Below are 17,272 nucleotides of genomic sequence, written 5' to 3' on the forward strand. Positions count from 1 at the left end.
CTGAAGGGCACCAGCGTAAGGGTTCTCCTCTAGTGCTCAGGACTCATGCTGGATCAGAGTCTTTTCTCACCAGCTGGAGGGAGCGGAGCAAGAGGAAGGCATCCAAAGTGTCCTGAAATCCACTGTTGTTGTTAAAGTTGAGTTGGAGACTCCTGCTCAATCAGAACCTCCTTTGACCGATCTGAAAAGTTGACCTCACTACCCTTGGGGAAATGGTCCTTCTAAATTACTCAGGCTACTGATGATCAGTGGTGTATTCAGGAAGTGCCGCTTGGGTGCCAGGTTGGGCGCCTGTGGGAATACAGGTGAGGGCGTGCTGCTGAGTAGATGTTGCACCAGTGGCATACAGTGGCCAGTGACTGACAGACTAGTTCAGGAGCCCTGCTCTGAGGTCATGGCACTCCAGTGATGGGATGCAGTGTGTAAGCACCTGCATGGGCCCTTGGGTGGATAGAAGCCCGGCCTGCGTTCTGAGGCTGTAGAGGGATTGGACCACGGGACACTTAGGCCCAGGAGAGAGATGTGCGCTTGAATCACTGTAAGTGAAGCTCCCCTCTCAGCTGAAGTTAGCCTGGAAAGACGAGGAAGCCTGCGTTGACCTGTGTGAGTGAGAGTACCATCTCAGAAGAGTGGCCTGGCAGTTGGGCCTCAGGCGGGGGGATTTGTCAGCAAGGGCAGGTGGAGACGTGTGGGGAGCAAACCAGGTGCAGGCCTTAGTGGCTTCTGTAGAGTGTTAGGGGAAGCCAGCCCCAAGGTGAGAGGTCTAGGACCTTACAAGGTGGGGCTTCCTGTGACCTGTTGCCATTGAGGCGGCCCAGGGCATGTGCAGAGGGACCAGAATGAGGAAAAGTGGCCTTGGTAGCTTAGGAGTGAGGTACTGGGAAAAGTGTGGGAAATTGGAAAGGATTTCTGGGGACAGGAGCCTGCCCTGGGCAGCCAGCGTGGGTGTCTTCCAGGCTGCTGTGTCTTTCATTCGAGGACCGATGGTGACATCGAAGCAAGATAGAATGAGTGTGGCATTCACAGTCCTGATCAATGAATGACGAGTGACTGCTTACTTAAGTTATTCTGAGGTAGATAGCTGAGCAAAGATGAGGTGGATTGGGCCCATGGAACTTGAGTATCTAGGTCGACACTACGTTGTGTGATGTGTAGTTTAGACTGGAATTTTCTGAAGGTGTAGTGGGGTCAGTGAGGAGATAGACGCCGCCTCTGCTGTCTGCCCAGATCTCTGGCATGCAGAGAGGGGTGGCCTTGAACTTCTTAGCCCTGTTCCTCAGCAGTATGCAGACACCAGGCATCTGAACCGCCTTTCCATTTATCTTTTGTTCCAAGGCTTGTAGAAAAGGGTCAAGTAGAGGTACCTTGGTGTAGTATTGCGGCCAGAGTAATGTCTGAGCTTGTTGACTTCTGGGATTTCCTGATGGCTGGGAGTTTCTAGCCACGCTGGGGACAGGTTCCATGTTTTCTCTTCACTAACAGCAGCATCTGGCATGTCCAAGGGGAACCGTGTAAGATAATACAAAATCACAAGGCCCTTGGGCCAGAGATCAAAGTCTTACAGGAACACATCAGGGGTTGCTGCCTAATGGGATAATTTCTGAATCCTTTAAAAAGCATCTCTCTGCGTAGAGAGTTGTTTCTTGTAGTGTTCATTTTTTCAGTCTTCTTATGGACAAAACTTGACTTTGGGGTTACTTTAGAGGAGTGTCGTTACATCTGTAGTATCTTACATCCAGAATAATGATGACTGATGGTGGAAATGACTGACTGCAATTAATTGTTCATCTTACAGTTTGTTCCCATACTTTCAGCTTTAAAAAAAAGTGAGCTTGAGATAGAATCTCAATCCCTTTTTGGGCTTTGGATCTTTTTACACTTTAAAAAGTATTATTAAGGACCTCAAAGGGCTTTCTGTCTATGTGGATTATAGGCATCGATACTTACAATAGAAATGAAGACTAAAATTTTACAAAAGTATTAATTTACAAAAGCATAAATTTACAAAAGTATTTATTTAAAAGTATTAAATAATGACAAACTCATTACACATTAACACAGATTACATTTTTATGAAAATGATACATTTTCTAAAACCAAAAACATTTAGCATTTAGTAGGAAGAGTGGTATAAACATTTCTGTCCACTTCTGTGCTCAGTCTCTTGCAATATGTTGTTTTAGCTGAAGTAGGTGAAGATGTCTGGCTTCACAAAGGAACTGAAAAGGGGGTTTCAGTAGCCTTTTCAGGTACTTGTGAGTTCCTTTGTGACCTGATATCAAACTTGACAAGTGGTGGTTTTCTGCAGATTATTTGCAGTATGCAATCTGAAATCCTGTGTTAAAATTCCCGGTCTCTTTCTGCACTTTGAATAGATGTTTTACCCACGATGATGTATTACCTGACACATGGGTCATTTGGACAACATCAGTTCACTTTTTGCAGAGCCTGAAAATGTTCATCCATTTCATTATGTGTAATATCAGAAAATTCATGGTTAGTGTTGCTTTCAGTTTCATCAGGACAGTCTTCAAGTCTCAGGAAATTAGAGAGCCCATGGTGACAGACAGGAGTTTTCCCAGATCCCAGTTTTCATTTGAAGGCTCAGATTCGACAGTTGGCAATAAATGCCATCAGTTTCCTGTTATCTGAGATGTCTGCCCAGCACCCCAGTCTGCAGAGCGAGTGTGTAGTCACTCAAGTAAAAATGACGCTCTGTCGAGAAGAGGCTGGTTGAGTTTGCAGCTCAGACAGACAAGCATTCTTCTTGAGACAACCACTGTGCTTGGGTACGTGACCTGATATAGTTCCATTTTAACCAGGAATATGATGAATATACTTTAAAATATATGTGTGTGTATTTCATATCAATATAATGAACATGATATGTTTAACATAAATGTTATAAATACAATAAAAGGGTCTAGATTTAAAGAATTATTTTTTTATTGCTTCTTCAAGGATATTCTTAAGTGAAACCTTTTTTTTTTACTGTGAGCCTTTGCCACTGGTGAAGAATCTTTCAACTACTGGTGCCTTTGCCACAGGGTTTTGTGTGAGGAGCCTAAGGAGTGGGCGCCTTGGCCAGCCAGTGTGTTTGCATCCTCCAGTCATATGTCAGCACAGTGAAAAAAGCAAGCAACCTTGTAGTATATCTTGAAAGTCATTTTGATCTTGTTTTGTAAGGGTTGTGGAATGAATCCTCAAGAGTCTTGGTTTTTGAGAACTGCTGGTTTAGGACAGCAGCTGCAAAGAACTGAGCCTCCCAGGGTTGGATGGTTGTTTGGGGTCCCATGCTCACGGGTTGGCTTTTTGCAAGAGACTCAGCTTGTGCGCCCCCCCGCCCCCACTCTCACCTTCTGTCTCCCATGTGCTGAAGTGCGCTCCTAGGGCTGATCATCCTGGCTGTCTCTAGACACTTGCCCTTCCCCAGGGTGAGTTTCTCCAAAAGGGTTCCTCCTTTTAGTTTCAGTTTAAAAGTAGAGTTTACTGGACATCTTCCTTGTGATGTGAAACTAGTTGGGATGCCCCTCAGTCATGTAGCTGTGTCCCCAGGGCCCTGCTCAGCCACAGCACCACTCGCAGAGCACTGGGCCCGTCGCCTCCCCTGCTAGACTGTCAGCCACACAAAGGCAGAAGCCGCGGCTGTGGTGTTCATCACAGGATCTTCCAGAGGGCAGCCCACTGCCTGGCAGGTACTGGGGCTGAGTGTGGGACACGTGCCTGCATTCTCGCACAGGCTGATCCTGCATCTGAGTTCCGTTTCCAGGACTGTTGGCATCAGGGACACCTTCTGGGCCTGCTTCTGGGTGGGCTGGATTATCATTTAGATATCAAACACTCAACAGCATGGCATGAACCAAAACGTGTTAGGGCAACTGGGAACACTGGGATCTTCCTATAAAACACTTCCCAGTAGTTAAAAGACTGGGAATTGATTGGGATTCTTTCATCCTGATTAGTCTGGGGCACCCTCGTCTGAGCTACAGCGCTTTGATCATCTGAGAACCTTCTCCAGGCCCCAGGACACAACTGCCTGCTCTGCACATGGGGAGGAGATGAGTCACGTGGCCGGTGCAGCCCACTGCCATTGGTAGTAGGAGCTTTGGTTGATGCTGGCGGCATTGGAATGTCTTTCTTTCAATTCTTTTTTTATCCATTTTTATCTTTCTCAGGAAGGGTGCCCTTGTCCCTCTGAATGTCAGAACCATAAGCCACATGTTCTGACAGGTCTGGTTCTGGATAGGAGGTTAGTTTGATTTCTGTTGATGTAGCTTTGACTGGGGTATTAGAATTGGCTACCGTAGAGTGGAATTATGTATACTTCATGCACGATCAGAACCACTGCACTGTAGACAGACCTGCAACACAGCGCACCAGAGCAGCCGGCTTGATGCGGCGTCTGAGAGCAAGGCTTCTGTCTGCCAACTCCTTGACAGGCGTGCATGGCTTTCTCTCCTGCTGAATCGTGGGGTTGATCTTGATTTCACAGCCAGCCTGTGCTGAGTGTGTCTAGGTCCAAGTCAGCGTTCTGGAGCATCCACTCGTCTCCTTTTCCAGCCTCTGCCTCTCTGTTGGAGAGCTGGCTGTCCTATGGCCAGCCAGAGAGCACGGCCACGCTGGCGCCTCCTGCTGGTCCAGTACCGGGCCCTGTGGGGTGCTGACTGTCAGTGTCCCACTCATTCCCTCTCATCTCCAGCCCCTGCCTTGTGGAGTCTGGGTCCTTCTGTCCTGTAACCACTGGACCGTTTTAACAAGAAATCCATGAAAAATGAGTTTGCTGTTTTCTCCTATGTAGAATCGTATTTTGGGGATAGCTGTGTAAAAGACAGTAATATATGAAAGGCACACACAGAAGTATGTTTAAATAATCTTGTTTCAAAGTCCGCATCCAGTCTTCCCTCCCCAGCACAGCCTCATGAGCTTCTTCTCAGGGCAGAGGGACTATTACCTTTGAGTTCGTCAACAAATTCAGGCTGAAATTTGGAGAGAAAATCAGTGTCCCCACTCTGTACCTGCCTCTTGACCTTTGCCCCTTGCAGGTAGGACCAGAGTGGGCTCCTCTACCACCCTGGAGCCCACTAACCATTGTCAGCAAAACTCCAAGAGAAATGAGCAGGCGCTGTGCCTCCTCCCCTGGCCCAAGCCCGATGCCATAGGAAACAAGCGTGCTGCCTGCAAGGAACGTCAGGGTCACTGCAGTAGGTGCCGGGCCTCACCCCACAGTCCAGCAGCAGTGCTGCCTCCTGGTCACAGCACCGGTTGAACTGTGTCTAGACTTGGGAGCATGTGGCCCGATCAGCCCTCCAAGGGCAACAGCCCCATCCTCCCGGCCCATTAATCCTGCATCTCCGTCTCCAAGTGACCCTTATCCTGTGCCAGGGCCCAGACCTTTTGTTCTTTCAGGACGTAGTTTCTTTGTATTTAGGGCTCACTTGTTTTTTAACTTCCTTGCATTTCAGCCACGGTTGTTTATTCACCTAGATCCCTTACTTTTAAGTGACCTGGGGGACAGGTATTGATGAGGTGATGTTGGTGTCACACGGTTGACATGAGGCAAATCTCCTGATGGACAGACCGCAGGGAGGGAAGAAACTCCTTTTCATGAAAGGTGGGGTTCAGGGCAGTTGGGCTACTTAAAACCCTTTTCCTCTCAGTTCTTTGCCAGCCTGCACCTTTCTTATTTGAAAAGGTCTCCTCACATGCAGGTTGAAGGCACGGACTTGCTGATGGTGCCCCACGGTCTTGTGGAGAGACGGGACATGGCCTGTAGTGGTGCCTGACGTCCTCAGGTGCAAGCCCCCCTTCCTCCTCCAGTCTACCAGGTGGCCCCTGGTCATACACACTGTCCCTGTGAAAGCCCTTATGGGACACTAGATAGGAAACATCCAGTTTCGAGGGAGAGATTCTTGGGAGCATCATGCCCTTGCAGTGTGTAGAGTTCTGTGATTCCTCCCTGCTCTCCTGGTCTGCCGTTTCCTTTGTCTGTGAAGAAGCAGTGAGACAGGTGCTGTTTTAGGAAAGGCTGCGGTGGGGATCCTCGGTGCCTGTTTGTCCTTCTCTTGTTGGTCACATGGCAAGTCTGCTGGATGTTCTTTGCCTGGCCTTTTACCTGCAGAATATGGCTTGCGCTCAGTGCGTTGAGACTTAGAGCTGTGCCCAGGCCTTTTACCTGGAAGGCACGGCAGTACCTGACTTCCCCATCCAGAGGCGCTCTGGTGGAAGGTCATGCACGACGACTGCAGGAGTTTCACGTCGCCAGCAGAGCCACTCTCTCTGAGGCCTGTCTGGATTGATGCCCTGACCCTGGCTGCTGCCTCTCCAAGGGAGGGCATCAGGGGAACCACATGGCTCTCGGTTGAAGAGCTGGTGAGGGAAGGAGGAGCCTAGTGCAGCACTGCTCGCCGTGTCCCCAGCAGCCTCCCTCCACTCCCCAGAGACGTCTGCAGTGCGCACACACTCGTGTGCTCAGGATGGACTGCTGAGGTCACAGCCATTGGAGGGTTGCATCTGCTTAGTTCACGTGCACCTCTGTGCAGTGTTCCAGGTTCGGGGGTCAGTTTGTCCTTGCAGGAGAAGCAGGAAAAGAATGTTTCCCAGTATTAGCCACTTTTGTTATCATGAAAAATGACAGACATACGCAAAGGAAGAGATCGATTGTCTTATTCATTATTTATCCATCACCTAGATTCAACAGTTACAGCAGTCCTCCTGCGTTTGCTTTGTCTGTTATTATTATTTAGCCCAAGCTAAATAATTTTAAGACATATCTCAGACATCATTTTATTGTTACAAGCCTCAGTATCCATCTCTAAAAATACAGGCATTGGTTTACACAACTGCAAAGGCGTCATCACACCTCATACAGTGAGCCCAGTTCCTTGTGTAATCTGATACCTAGTCCCTAATGGGCATCTCCCCAGTTGTCCTGTTTTAGCAGCTGGCTTATTTGAACCAAATTCCTAAGAAGGTAGATCCTCAAGTTACATTTGATTGTTATATCTCAGGTATCTTTAATCTAGAGCAGCCCCCACCCCCAACTTTTTTTTCTCTTTCTTTTTTATTTTGGCCGTGGAGTGTAGCATGTGGGATCTTACTTCCCTGATCAGGGGTCAGACCCAAGCCCCCTGCATTGGAAGTGCAGAGTCTTAACCACTGGACCATCAGGGAAGTCCGCCCCCCACCTTTTCCATACCATTTACTTGTTGCAGAAATGGGCAGTTGTCCTGTGGACTGGCTCACATTTTGATATTTTTCTGCTTGTGTCCTGGTAGTTCCCTAGCTCTCCTAGTTCCCTCAGATAAAGAAGGAGTCCAGGAGACGTGTTTGGCAAGAATGTTTCAGGTGATGCTGTGTGGTTCCTGTGGCATCAGGCCAGGAGGCAGGGGGTATATTTGCTCCTCTTGGAGTATGCTGACATCAATCAGGGGGTCAGGGGTTGATAGCCAGATCCTCAAAAGTGTAAGAAGTTCTTGATCAGCCTTTCATCTGATGTTTTTACCCATTTCTTGCCATGGTCTGAATCATGCATTTCGTTATAGATGCACACTTACTAGCTGGCTTGTTGCATTCTCTTGAAAGAGGAAGGATTCTTCATTCTTTCTTTTTAATTGCCAAGTTTTAAAAAAGGTAAAAGTTGGTATTCTGTAACTTTCAGTTTAGTCTAGTGCCTTGAGTCTGTCTCTCTGTCTGTCTGTACCTCTCTTTCTTTCTCAGTGCCTCCCCACCCCTTGTCGTCACTGTGAATTCGGGGGTTTTGTATATTTAGTGTGTTTCAATGGGTCACATTCATCATTCCTTCTGACCCTCAGTTGTCCCAGTTTTGGCCAATGGGAGTCTATTCGTAAGTTGGCATCTGTGTTCTTTGGCATGACTCCTTGCATTCTGGCATAACAAGGTGTCCCAAGGCTCACTGTGTAAAGTGCTGCTCTGGCCTTGAGACCAGCCCCCTGCAAAGATCCCTGTGCCATTTGGTTGAGAAGGTTCTATAAGAGAAGGGACCACTGCTGATATTTCTAAATAAAATTTTACATTATAAGATTTTTTTCCTTAATTTTGATTTTATGCCAGTATCTCACTTCTTTCACTTTGAATCTTGGTTCTTAACAACATTACCATAGTGAGTTATTTGCATTATCTTACTTTATGAAAATACATGTGTTATAAATCAGTTAAACCATGAAAGAAATTTAACTTCTTTACAGCTTTATTTATCAACAGAATTTCCTTCTAAGTATGGACACTCAGTCTCTTGTACTTAAAAGTTTTTTGTGGATAACAGGAAAGTTAAGGTTCATTTTCTTCATTTTGTTTTAAAATTTTAGGAATTGCTTTTCTCGTTTATTTAATTTTGCTTTTGAATATATAAACATATGCTTCCAAAGCCAAAACAACTTAATGTTACATTCAGAGAAATTTTACTTCATCCTTTTCTTCTTCCTCCTGTTTAAAAATTCATTTTGTAGTAAACAACATAGAAAACAAACTTAACTGTTACCAAAGAGGACAATAGGAGTGGGGGAGATAAAATAGGCATTTGGAATTAACATATGCACACTACTATATATAAAATAGAAAGCAACAAGGACCTCCTGTATAGCACAAGGAACTATATTCAATATCTTGCAATATCCATAATCTGAAAAGGAATATATATCTAAATGTATAACAGAATCACTTGTTGTACACCTGAAGCTAACAGAACATTGTAAATTATACTTTAATAAAAAATTCATTTTGTATTATCCTTCTCCATGTTTACTTTTGTACATCATGTAAAGATGTATGTAAATAATTCACATTCCCCTCCTTTTTTGCATAAAAGATAGCAGGTTGGATATACTATTCTATGCCTTGTTTTTTTTTCTAGACAGTATTGCCTGGGCTTGGAGAAGGAAGTGGCAACCCACACTCCAGTATTCTTGCCTGTAGAATCCCATGGACAGAGGAGCCTGGCAGGCTACAGTCCATGGGGTCGCAAGAGTCGGACACGACTTAGCGACTAAACCACCACCACCAGCACCTGGGCTTACTCGTGTCAGTACATCATGCTCGTCCCCATTCCCTCTTTTTGATGGCTGAGCAATAGTTCACTGTAAGGAAGCCCCATAGTTGATTCAGCTCCTCCCCAGTGGGTGGGCGCTGGGCTGCCTTTAGTTTTGCTGTGACAGGTGCCGCATCAGTGAATAAACTGGTCATCTATTTTGCCAGTATATCTTGGGATAGATCTCTAGAAATGTGATTACTAGATCAGAGGATAGATGCATATATAATTTTTCAGACACTGATTATATTTTCTTTTGCTGAAACCTTGGTTGTTTAGATGAATTGCATTATCCTGACACTTCCATCTGGAAACAGTACTGTTTATTTTGCAATCTTTTTTTTTTTTTGTCCATGTTCCTCAGCATGTAGGATCTTCGTTCCCTGACCAGGGATCGAACCTGTGTCCCCTGCATTGGAAGCTCAGAATCTTAACTGCTGGATCACTGGGGAGGTCCCCTTATTTTGTGACTTTAATGTTAAAGAAACCTCCTCAAGCCCTCGTGTATCCTGTCTTTGTATTGAGCATATTATTGAGAATGTTATTCTAAGATCTGTTTATTTCATTAAGCAACTGAAGTATCACTTGCTGAGCATAATACAGGACATAAAAATGTAGCTAAGGCATCCTAAACCTCGAAAGATTTCAGATTGAGTACTTGGGGATTTTCTTCTGTGTCTATTTGGTGTATATTTTGTCCCATGTTGATTATCAAAAGTCTGGTAATAAGGCAGTGGAAAATATACCTTTATCTGCTGTACCAGAATGAAGCAGGACTCTACAGTAGAGAGGAGGTGTTGTTAAGTACCCTGTGGATGCATCCAGTAGGTATCCATTGAATACCTCTGCTTGGCCAGAATGTAAGTGAGCAACATACTAAGTTCTTCCCTCCTGGCTTTTACTTTCTAGCACAGGAGACAGAACAAAAAGCAAGGAACAATTAGATAATTACAAGTTATCTGTACTTTGAAGGAATCAAATAAAAGATTTAAATAGAGTCTTAGCCAGGAGCCTTCTTGAGGAAAAGGAGAGAGAGGCAGCTGACACATCCAGCCACGTGTGAGGTTGGGGTGGGTGGGGGCAGGGCCATGCAGGACCTTGGGTTTTAGATTAAGGATTGGGATTTTAAGAACATCAGGAGACCATTGGGACAGTTAAGTGAGGGAATGACTCTTGATGCCAACATGTCACATATTTACTTTCTCTGGATTGGAGGGCCCCTCAGTATTGTGTTTCAGCTCCAGAAGCAGCAGCATTGTTCCTTCTGAGGTTCCAAGTGGAGTGAGTTTTCCTTCTTGCTCTTTTGTGTAGACAGCTGCTTCTGATACTCACATGTAGGTCTTCTGAGGATTTCTTCTCTTTTTCAATAATAGCCCTTGGTGTTGCTCAGATAAGTACAGTCAGCGGTTGTAATTGGATTATGTACTTGGGCTGTGAACGGGAGCATGATATCTACAAATTCTCTTCTTCAGACCTGCAAATCCAAGAGACACATCTCTGTGGAAGATAGAGCTCCTTCCTCAAGATCACAGAAGGTCTGTGTCACCACTGTCTTGCTTTTTGAAAATTAATGATAGAATCCATGGCAATTTTCTGGACGAGAAAGGTGTTTTCAGTGTGTGTGTTACGTTTCTATTACAGGAGACCGCCGGAGCGACAGCTGTGCAGGGAGGCCTCACGAGGAAGGACTGACATACCGGGACCCGAGGTGCTTGCTTCCTGGGAGGCTCCTGTCTGATGCGAAGGAGACAGGATGTCATAGTGACTCTGCAAGGGGAGGCTCCTGGGGACCGAGGCCAGCACGCAGGATCACGCCCTCGGCCACAGGGGACACTGGGCAGGCCTTTCCCTGCAAGTGAGACGAACGAGATTATTCTGCAAGAGGAAGATTCCAGGGGCTTAAAAGCACAAAGGTTTGCATCTTGGCAGCCTCTTGGAATGTTGACAGCTCAGGATCTAAAAGAAAGTGCTGTGTTAACGAATTCCAGAGTTGATGTGGATGTGCATGTCACTTTATAATCAATAATAATACTGAGTGAGGAACACTATGCAGGAAGAAGCCTTCCATGGAAAGACAGGCAGGGAAAAGCTTAGGCCGACCTCAGATCTCCTGCATAGAGCCAGCTTGAGATAAATGCCAACATGGCCAAATGAGAGACTCTGAGACAACCGCCTGTAACTGTAGTCATTGTAAGGAAATCTCTAAATCACGATACCAAATAGGAACCATGATCTACAAGTGCCCCATGTGCAGGGAGTTTTTCTCTGAGAGAGCAGATCTTTTTATGCATCAGAAAATTCACACTGCTGAGAAGCCCCATAAATGTGACAAGTGTGACAAGGGTTTCTTTCATATATCAGAACTTCATATTCATTGGCGAGACCACACAGGAGAGAAGGTCTATAAATGTGACGATTGTGGTAAGGATTTTAGTACTACAACCAAACTTAACAGACATAAGAAAATCCACACAGTGGAGAAGCCCTATAAGTGTTACGAGTGTGGCAAAGCCTTCAATTGGAGCTCACACCTGCAGATTCACATGAGAGTTCATACAGGTGAGAAACCCTATGTATGTAGTGAGTGTGGAAGGGGCTTTAGCAATAGTTCAAACCTCTGCATGCATCAGAGAGTGCACACCGGAGAGAAGCCCTTTAAATGTGAAGAGTGTGGGAAGGCCTTCAGGCACACTTCCAGCCTCTGCATGCATCAGAGAGTCCACACAGGAGAGAAGCCCTATAAATGCTATGAGTGTGGGAAGGCCTTCAGCCAGAGCTCCAGCCTCTGCATACATCAGAGAGTGCACACAGGGGAGAAGCCCTATAGGTGCTGTGGGTGTGGGAAGGCCTTCAGCCAGAGCTCCAGCCTCTGCATCCATCAGAGAGTGCACACAGGGGAGAAACCTTTCAAGTGCGATGAGTGTGGGAAGGCCTTCAGTCAGAGCACCAGCCTCTGCATCCACCAGAGAGTGCACACAAAGGAGAGAAACCATCTCAAAATATCAGTTATATAAAGCATTTTCCTAAGAGTTAAAAAAAAATTCTTAAAACCCGTAAGTGCCACTAGGAAGGAAAAACCCTGTAAATACCTACATTGATCCAAGAAGTTTTTACAGCAGGACCCAGCAGAACATTGTTTTCCAGGAGGCATGCATGAGGGTGAGTTTTTGGATTCATGCCAAGTGTGTTGCACAACTTGTGAATCTGGAACTCCTGTGAGTGTGTGCCCAGGGCAGGCTGTAAGGTCCCAGTCGTGGGTGTACATTTCCTGGGATTCTGGTGGAACAACTACACAGGAAACCATGGTCGTTGCGCAGCCTCCCAAGTCACCTTCTGTCTACACTTTACCTAAAAGTTACCCCAGATACTGCCCCATTTCAGGAACTCACCACCTTCCTTCTCTTGATCCCAGCATACCAGTGAATGCATTTGAAAACGGCCAGCTTCCACCAAGTAGTGTTCTGGTACTTCAGAGGTTACCACTTGGTTTAGCCTCTCCATATCTGTCCATGTATCCCATTACTTCTGCACTCACTTTACCCGTGTATCCTCCAAATGCCCATAAATATCCACCCCTTCCTAGATGGCATCAAATTTCATTTTAGGTTTTAGGTGACTCATGATGGCCACTTACTTTGCCTATCAGAGAAAATCATTGGCAAGCATACACGCCCTTGAACTTTAATTTTGTGAATTCTGCTAATCACTGTGTCACTATGTTAGACTTAATTTTCTAGTGGCTACATCACATATTTTTAACTTGAATATTTTTTGTTTTTTTGCGGGGGGAAATAGCTGAATGTAAATAGGGAGGAGGAAGTGAGCGGAGTTAGGACTTTTCTCCATCCAGAACTGCCCTCTGGGGCTCCTTTAGTAACAGGCGGAGCCACTTTCCCGTAGGAGAAGTGGATGGTAGGAGGCGTCCCTAATAATAGTTTCTGTTAATGTAATTTTGGGCAATAATGTGTAGGATTACATATCCGTTCCTTTGTAGGCAGGAATGTCTCTGTTAACCTCTCCTTTTCTTTCTTCATTCATTGGACAAGTATTTATTGAACACCTCCTATGTGCCAGGCACTGTGCCCCTTGCCGGGGATACCACTGAGTAAGACAGACAAGGGCCCTACTCTCGTGGAGTTGACTTCTGGTGGAGGAGACAGATGATAAGCAAGTAAACAAATAACGTAGTGTGAGATAGTGATTAAGTGCTATGGAGAAAATAACCTAGGGTGATGATTTAGAGCGGTGGGGGGTGGGGGTGGGGGGCGGCGGTAGATAGCGGTCAGGGAGGCCTCTGTGCGGGCAAGGGCGGCGCGGGGGCTGCTGTGGAGCGCAGGGGCCCAGCTTTCGCTGGTGGGGCGGCCCTGTGCGCAGTGGGCGGAGCAGAAGGCGCGGCCCAGCGGTGAGTGTAGTGAGCAGCAGGGCGGGGGAGATGCTGAAAGCTCAGTATCGTGACGTTTATATAGGCCCCCTTTTTTTTTTTTTGGCTAGATTGATATTAAAAACTCATGTGGAGGAACTCCAGGAATGTTTAGAAGACCAAAAGTCCCCAATGACAACAAAAAGCAACTAATTTTGAACTTCGTTTCTCTCTTATTCCTGTTTTTGTTGATTTCCCACATGTAGTCCTTTTTGCTCAGGAAGTCTTTGGGGGGAATTAAGGCTTTTTGAAAGCTCTGAACTGGGTGATCAGGTTAGCAGTGTCTGTCCACTGTCTTGAGAGGTTGGAAAATGAACTATCCGAAATAGTCACCGAAATATGAAACAAAGCTTGATTTTCTCTTCATATTTGAATTAATTTCTTCTATTTGACTGGAAGGGGTTTTTGTATAACTAAAACCTCAGCGCATAAAGGAGATTTAAAAGGGGCACTTAACTGAGTGGGTGAAAGTAGAAGATGGGATTTTGGTGGGGGGGGGGGTACATGTGTTACCACCTGAATTTTCATCTGGATAGTTAATAAGGCTTTGGGAAGTCACTTCACGTAATTTTCCTCCTTTTTGCAAAGAGAGGGCTGGCTTAGTTATTTGATAAAGCCCCTTCCAGGCCTGAATTCCTCGACTACGATTTACGGTAGTGTCTTAACACACTCTCATGTCACAGTAGTGCGGAGCATTAGAGAAAAGCCTAGACTTTTAGTTGATAGCGAGCCAGTTCAAATATCATTGATAGAATTTTAGTTTTAGGAAAAATTGGTTTGATTTCTAGCTTTATTACTATTAGGTATGTGAGCTTGGGCAAAATCGCTTAATCTTTGAGTCTAGTTTTCTCACGTACAGAATGAGGACATTAGGCTAAATGATTTCCGAGTTTCCAGCTAGTCCTAGAGTTCTATATTTCTACATAGTTGAATTATTTTATCATGCTGTTGCTGGGGAATATGACTAACACTTTTGAAGCTACTAATTTTATGTCGAGCTTTAAAGTCCATAATTGTTATCTTCGGAAAATATTATTTGACCTACAGTATGTCCAAATCAATTTAATAAAATCACTTTATAACAGGGTTCTGTGCTTGACATATGGTGGTATGAACTTGGTGGTCTGTGTGTGTGTTTGTGTGTCTGTGTGTGTGTGGTGGGGGTGGGCTTGTGCATTATGTCTAGGTGACCATATGATATAGTGAGGAGGTTGCTATTAATACTCAAACATGGACAACAAGCCTAAACTGGGACCATCCCAGCAAACCAAGATGTGAGGACACCCTGGCCCAGGGGACATGCACTTGAGCAAGGAGTCATGAGGTCTGTGGCAGACTGGAGAAAGCCCACCCTCCTGAGAGGATGGCCTGCTCAGCGGTAGCTGTTTGTTTCCATGGTGGAAACCAGGCCTCAGGGTCCCGTGTGGTCTGCTCTTTTAAGCAAAAACCAACAATCCAGATTTTTACTTAAAATTTAAAGGTTAGCAATGAACTCACATTTCCTGTGTGACCCATTTTGGTATTTGTATTAAGGAAATGGCAACCCACTCCAGTGTTCTTGCCTGGGAACTCCCATGGCCAGAGGAGCCTTGCAGGTTATACGTCCACGGGGTCGCAAAGAGTTGGACATGACTGAGTGACTAAACAGTTATCTGCATGCTGCCCGTAGGCTTCTGTTTCACTTTGCGAGCCCTGCTGTGGCCCCTGATGGCTGTCACCCGCCCCTGCTAAAGCCTGACACCTCTCAGCTAAGCAGTGGTGGCCCAGATCTGAGCCACAGTCTCCGATAGTGGGTCTGGCATCCATCTGCTTCTTGGGGCGAGTCTATGCTCCACTTCTGGTTGAGGCGGGAGTAATCCAGACAGCCCTTTCGGTGTGAGTGGGGTGGGGCAGAGAGGTCACACTTGCACTCACATTCACCTATCAAGTCACTCCTGTGCTTGCTGGCAGTTCAGGTATGAGAGTGAGAAGTCATGGCTCACTTCCTAGTTTCCTGATGTCTTCCCAGGGGCCTTCCAACTCTTGGTTCAGTTATTCCCCCAAATTTAAATTATTAAGCAGTGTTTTCTGTACAGCCTGCTGTTATCCTCAGCAATTTGAAAATAAGTGAAAGCAAATATCAGAAGATAGAAAAAATACTCAGTGGTGAAATCAAACCCTGAGGAAGAGGTGAGAAAGAGGTTGATACCATCACAGGACGGGAGGCAGATTATCAGGATAAGCAGTATTGCTGAGTTGGTCCAGGGATTGAAGAGGGGTAGGGAACCTGAAGGTGATGGAGCCCTTACTCTGTGACCTTAAGCTTAACTTCTCTGAATCTCAGATTTATCATTTGTAAAATGGTTTTGAAAATAACCTAAAAAAAAAAAAAAACAAAAAGAAAATAACCTAACCTGGGAGATACTTGAGAAAATGAAATAAACACATATAAAGTACTTGTGTGCTAAGTCACTTCAGTCGTGTCCGATTCTTTGCAACTCTATGGACTGTAGCCCACCAGGCTCCTCTGTCCATGGGCTTCTCCAGGCAAGAATACTGGAGTGGGTTGCCATGCCCTCCTCCAGGGGATCTTCCTGACTCATGGATAGAGGCTGCATCTCTTACGTCTCCTGCCTTGGCAGGCAGATTCTTCACCACTAGTGCCACCTGGAAAGCCCATGAAGTGTCTAACCTTTAGTTAATATAACAGATTATTATTATTAATACCATTTGCTTATTAAGGAAGATGAGTCATGCTATCCGGAGTCCTTTTGTCCTGTTGAGCACTGTGATGGGTCTGGACATCTGCATTTGGGGTAGGACCCAGAGAAGGCTGAGTGGCTCCACGTGGTGAGAAAGCAAAGAACTTGAGTGTCCCGGTATAGTCTGAGACGAGAAGATACAGAGTGGACTTGGGAAGGGAGTTAGAGAGAGGGACCCAGTGGAGTAGGGTGGTGTCTGGTTGCACGCTCTCCTGTATGGACCCTCGTGACCACAAAATCCTTCCACCTGAAGTCCTGGGATGCTCAGTCTGAGTGGATTTCTTATGGAAACTCATGGAAGGGCCAAATGCTATGTCCAGACTGAAGTGGGGCAGAACACCTAAGTACCACGCATCAATAGTTCTGGGGCCAGGAGACAGCAGCACTGAGACACACACTCCAAGGGTCTCAGAAATTCTGGGAGAGCTTCCAGCTCCTATTAGCCAGTGTCACCCAAACCCTGTGGGCAGGCAGGTCTCCAGGTGTTACCGCTTGGTTCCCACTCCTGGTGTGCATAAGGTAGAGTAATTCTGAGGTCAGAAGGACACAAAGACATTTTAAATAAATCATTCTCACCTTCTGTTTTAAAATATTAAGAGGCACACGAGAAAATCCGGAGATTCCTGGGCCCTGTGTTTGTTACATGTGTCAGTGGAGGTCTCGGTGGACTGACTGTTGAACCAAAGTGCTTTCATTGTTCAGATGTAGGTATAATATTGGAGAAGGAAATGGCAACCCCTTCCAATATTCTTGCCTGGGAAATCCCATGGACAGAGGAGCCTGATGGGCTATAGTCTGCAGGGTCACAAAAAGTCAGACACGACCTAGTGACTAAACAGCAAACAGGTATAATAGATGCAAATAAAATACATTTTTAGAATAAGATAATAGCACATATATGTTGCTCTTACTGATTTTCTGGTGAATTTACACAATTTATAGCCTGTTTTGCATGTACCCCATCAGTCCTGCTCCCCCATACTGCTTCAGAAAGTGGATTCACCCTGACTTGGCCTCCTCCTCTGTAAAGCTAGTCTTGGCCCAGGTCTTCTCTGCATCATGAATTAG

General features: G+C 45.7%; 1 long non-coding RNA gene across 1 annotated transcript in view; it reads left to right on the forward strand.

Moving 5' to 3' along the window:
* LOC133056614 (uncharacterized) overlaps positions 1-14,550 on the forward strand; it is a 34,424-nt gene extending 19,874 nt beyond the window's left edge. The window contains exons 3-4 of the long non-coding RNA XR_009692860.1: positions 10,516-10,578; positions 10,685-14,550. This is a non-coding gene — a long non-coding RNA (uncharacterized LOC133056614). The remainder of the gene's footprint in view (positions 1-10,515; positions 10,579-10,684) is intronic.
* The last annotated feature ends 2,722 nt before the right edge of the window (positions 14,551-17,272 follow it).

The sequence above is a fragment of the Dama dama genome, chromosome 5 (genome assembly GCF_033118175.1).
Source record: "Dama dama isolate Ldn47 chromosome 5, ASM3311817v1, whole genome shotgun sequence".
Lineage (NCBI taxonomy): Eukaryota > Metazoa > Chordata > Mammalia > Artiodactyla > Cervidae > Dama > Dama dama.